A 5169-nucleotide genomic window follows, 5' to 3' on the forward strand; every position below is an offset into this window, starting at 1 on the left:
AATAATAATAATAATAATAATAATAATAATAACAGTAATACTCAGTGACCAACCTGACAGGTTGCAGTGGGCAACTTTTCTGTAAGAGTATTTGTACTGAAAGTCTTGCTTATAGACCTTCATTCCCTTGCAGGCACAAATCCACCCATTTTCTCCCTAATCTTTCGTCTGTGGTCAATGTTAGAAAGGTGTAAGAAAAGCTTTATGGCTAGCATGTCATCTGGAATTAATAATTTCTTTCAAATGCAACAATATAGTTTACAGGTGAGAGTTTGGAAATACTGTGACATGAGTCAGATGTAGGAAGTACAGTAAGCGCTGTTGGATAATAAGAATTCAGCTTTCGTTGATTCCTAGAGATTCAATTGACTTAAGATTTGAGTCATATGGATAAGTCCCTCAGAGACACAAAACAACCTTTGTTTCAGTTCAGTTGCTGCCTCCTTGAAAGTCTACATTTCAAGGCTAAATACGTCATTACGGCCGAGAAGGCTGTGCTCTCCCAATGGCTTCACACTGCCTGCTTTTGTTAAAATAAGACGGTGTGTCCTTGACAGCTCATAGTATACCTGGCTGCTTGTTTAGTGGTGCATTCAGGCTTTCTCATTAACTTTGGAAAGACATTCGGGCAATATGATGTGAACCTGTCACATCCACCTGGTCTTTGTCATCAGTCACTCGTGACTACATGCTGAATAAATGCTTCTATTTATTTCACATTACCATTGGTACACTATTTGTCCATCATGTGTTGAAGTCAAACATCACAATTCATACTGCCCACTAAGTTAGCACTAAACGCTGGGTTGTGATATTTTGTTGGGTGTTTGAGTGAAAGTACTGGCAGTAAAATGGATAGTAAATAAGATTTGAGGAGGACAGCACCAATGCACTTTTAAGTTTTTTGGTAGGCTCTGCGAGGCCTGACGGTCTCATTTAGCGTGGAGGTGACGGTTGAGCCGATATGCCTTTGGTCCGCTAATCTGCATTTGTACCTTTTTTTTTTCTTTTTTTTAAACAACATTTTAAGGGATTTCTCCAACAAAAGAGACTATTACTACAATGCATCGAGACTCTGTTTTTAAATTCTATATTCCCCGTGGAGGCATGCTAAAAAGGTTTTGTCAAGAATTTAAGACATCACTTGGTGATTAATTAATACAAATCATCATTTCGAGGGTAAAATATTCCTTTACCATTTATACTGAATTGGTGTTCCAATGTGTTTCTTTAAGAACTTGCCTTTTTCATTTTACTTCAGGGCTCTGTGCGTATTATAAGGACTTGATGTTGATGTGCTATTTTCAAAGCTGACAGTGGCGCTGACCCCTGGTAAGGTCACCAAAGCTGTTACATTGACAAAGGGTAACGTCTGCCTTAAGGAATTCTTTCCCTCACGCCACAGTTTCAACTGGTAAAGTGGACTTTTACTTACCAAAAGGAGCAGCCCAAGACATCACAATGACATGTCTTAAAATGACTTTAAGGAGTAATCTGAAGGTCCATGCATGTAATCTGTGCACGTGACTGATGGCACCACTGGCATTCAGTGACCTGTCGGACAGTCAAGCCACATCCATGCACCGTCCACTGGTTGAAAAATATGTTTATGAAAACATTTGAGGCGAGAAATAGGCAACGCAGTAACAATCTATATTCATATTTGAGAAATGCTGCCTAGTTAAAAAAAATGCACAAGCAGTCATTGACACTGTGTTAAAGACTCCTCGGAGTCTTGCAACAGCAATAAGGAGCACTAGAGGGAGGCAGAGGAACATGGATGTCTTTGTACAGATAATCTGTCTCATGTTCTATTGTCAGGATAGAGACTGTTTCAGCAAATGGACATATAAAAGTTACCAACTGCAGCTTTATTTGCCACCAATCAGTGAGGAGCGTTTGGAATGTATTTGCAATAACTCCTAGTCAAAATCTCTACAAGCTACCTTTAACTACACCTAATGAGCTTAGATTAGCTACCACTTAATGAGCTACAGAGATATTTGCTACACAGACAGTGAATCATAACTCCCAAAAACTATACAGAACATAGTCTACTGTGTCTGGTTTTTTAAATTTTTTCTTTATTGGTCTGCTGCAACCAAGTTTGAGAAAAGCCTTCACGTTACCAAGTGTCAAACTCAAGGCCCGCAGACCAAATCTGTCCCCTTGCAGATTTTGATCCAGCCTGTATATTCATTTAGGTTCACAAAAATGATTGGATAGATAGTAGAATTGAATAGTTGAGTAAGTGATTAAGTGAACTTTAATTAGCCTGTGGGAATCTTAAGGCTTACTAAAAGGGGAACTATACGCCCATTTTCAAAATGTATATTATGCCTATGGTTGTGCCTATTTAATGTCTAATAGGACACGGAGCAGCTGCAGACTTTATACGTGATGATATCAACAGTTTGAGGCTTTGAGAGAGAGAGAGAGCAGCTCTTGTTCACATATATGGATTGAACTTTCCTCTGCCATGGAAATAACATTAAGGTTGTGTGCCCCTTTAACCTGTAGGCTATATTATGGATTAATGTGCTTGATAAGGCAGAGGGCCAACATTTACATTGACATATATACTTATAAGCGTGGCGTGTGAAGAGCATAAAAGTGATCCGGATGGATTGTGATCCAGGCTGTAGGCTATATATTTAAAAAACTCTGGAATCTTCTGAATCAACCCTATCATAACTCACAAAACATTGTACACAACATAGTCTACTGTGTCAGGTTGGTTGTTGTTATTTTTTTGGTCTGCTGCAACCAAGTTTGAGAAAAACCGTCACGTTATCAAGTGTCAAACTCAAGGCCTGTGGGCCAAATCCGTCCCCTTGCAGATTTTGATCCGGCTCGTATATTCATTTAGGTTTTATGCCGGTCAAATGCACTCGGGTGCCACATGCTTAACATCTCGCAACATCAGCATCACACGTGCACAAGCATCGCCCCTCTGTCAGCTGTTACCTGTTTTCCCTGTTTTCAAGCATTCAGAAGTTTAGTTTGCTAAATATATCAAATTTGTTTAGTTGGCTCTTGGATGTGAAAAGAAGGAAATGGATCTTCAATAACAATGCACTTTAGATGTGTGTGAATTTCCCGCACCAGGAGTAATTTATATACTTCTTTAATGGGCATCAATTATCTGTTTAAAAATGTTCTACGTTCTATGCAAAATGTACTATTAAAGAAAAGATAGAAAAGAAATATTTGTGTGTGCTTAAAGGGGGTTAGAAAATATGAAATCGGAATCAGCTAAAATCGGTATAAGCAGGCAAAAATCGGAATCTGCCTAGAAAGTTGTAATCGGTGCATCTCTAACAAAAATGATCGGCCAAGTTTTTGTCAATTTTCAACATGGAGTTGTCTGTTCTAAAGTTTTTGTCACTTTTGCCAAAGTTTTTTTTGCAAAAGAAATTTGGCACTTTTTTTTACTAACTTTTTTAGGCTTTTGTCGACCAAACTGACGACTTTATGCAATAATTCAGTCAAAGATATTTGACTTTTTTCAAATAAAAGGTCCCTAAAACCCTAAAGCTGATGGGATATTTAGTTTAAACCATGTGTTGCAGTGGAACAGGAAAGGGATGAAGTTCTGAGTGACAGAGGACTAGATGTCTTGTTACTTCTAACAGTACAGAACATTGAGACAGGAAGAAAAGATAAAGAAGAGGAAGGAGAATTGTGAAAGAATGAGGGAATATTTGATGCGTTTTCATAAACATTGAACATTTGTCATTTTTATAGGCAGATACACATTTTCCACGTTGTATTACTGATAGTTAGCCTTTCCTTCCAACCAAACAAAATCCTGTGATTGGAAGCCAAGGCTCGTTCAAAGTCATCTGACGCATTTCAGCACCAGTGACACGGCCTCCATCAGCAATCATCCAGTCTAAAGCTTTAAAGCAAAGACACCTACTTTATTAAACATCTCCGTAATGGAATATCAAAACAGCATAGACAGATCAGATGAGTGTTGTTACTCACCAGATTTGCGGGATCCGTTGTGTTCCCCGGGCATACAGGACACCAGAGCAAAATGGTTGCACACAGATCAGTTCATCAGCCTTTGGACTTCCCTTCAGGTTGATAACCAGCCCATGCTGAAGCCCAAAGAAATAAGACATGAAAAGGTTTTTTTTTTTTCTTCAGGACAGAAGATAAGAAATGTCTTTTATCAGGTTGACACTTTTTTTAATCATAGTTTCTTCAAATGTTGATTCTTCAAAAAGTGTTACAAAAGGTTACAGAACAAGTAGGGAACTCCTTTGTAAAAATAACTGATGTAAGCCAGTGAGCGGTTGAGAGAGAAAGGTAGGTGTGTGTGTGTGTGTGTGTGTGTGTGTGTGTGTGTGGTGTTTGTGTGTTGACAGTGGTAATATTCAGCAAAGATTATAGCTGTGTGTGTTTGTTTTGGCAGTAAATATTCAGCAGCAAGGTTATAGCTGCGTGTGTGTGTGTGTTAGGTGGCGGTGAATATTCAGCAGTAAGGTTATAGCTTTTGGTGTGTGTGTGGTGTTTGTGTGTGTGTGTGTGTGTGTGTGTGTTAGGTGGCGGTGAATATTCAGCAGTAAGGTTATAGCTGTGAACGAAGCAGGGTAGTGTTTGTACAGTTTAGGCTATTTGCCTCTGAATACATGCGACAACTCCTCAAATCCCTATTAAGTATACTGTGCATTGTCAACACATAGGTTTGTTTTCTTGGTAAAGTCTGTTTGTCAGTATCAATACATTTAGAAGCAAACCTAGACTCTCCAACCCTCGCCTTTCAATCAGAATAGGGCAACCCATCAATCATGTTGCTCATAGTGTTTGCAAGCAATAATATAATAAAGTGTGTCTGACCGAAGAGGGATCCCAAAAGTCTCCCAGGTCTTTTCTTCCAGGTCATGTGACCTGTGGTGGGCAGCCTTCCAAAAGAATGGGGAGACGAGACGTCTGGCTGATTTACCTTAACAGATCACAGGGTTAAGACATAAAAAAACATGGTCAGTTGTAGTAACATGACAGGGTTTTTGGTATTAGCTGAGTCTCAAGGATCTAACCAATAAAATCTGTTGCCGTGATAGAGCTATTCAGATTTCTCTGTCTTTAAATTGTATTAATTTCATGCAATCAAACACTCAAGTAGCTTATGAATTTAGTAGAATTGAATAGTTGAGTAAG

The 5169-nt window shown here is 38.8% G+C and overlaps 1 protein-coding gene across 5 annotated transcripts in view; it reads right to left on the reverse strand.

Annotated features, from left to right (window-relative positions):
* The window catches only part of LOC116687296 (poly(rC)-binding protein 3), a 194033-nt gene that overhangs the window by 132198 nt on the left and 56666 nt on the right, over positions 1-5169 (reverse strand). For all 5 annotated transcript variants that reach the window (XM_032512570.1, XM_032512568.1, XM_032512569.1 and 2 more), the window contains 2 exons: positions 4849-4954; positions 3991-4106 (listed from right to left, as the gene is read on the reverse strand). The gene's annotated coding sequence lies outside the window, so the exon portion shown is untranslated. The remainder of the gene's footprint in view (positions 1-3990; positions 4107-4848; positions 4955-5169) is intronic.

Source organism: Etheostoma spectabile, chromosome 4, assembly GCF_008692095.1.
Source record: "Etheostoma spectabile isolate EspeVRDwgs_2016 chromosome 4, UIUC_Espe_1.0, whole genome shotgun sequence".
In the NCBI taxonomy this organism is placed as follows: Eukaryota; Metazoa; Chordata; class Actinopteri; order Perciformes; family Percidae; genus Etheostoma; species Etheostoma spectabile.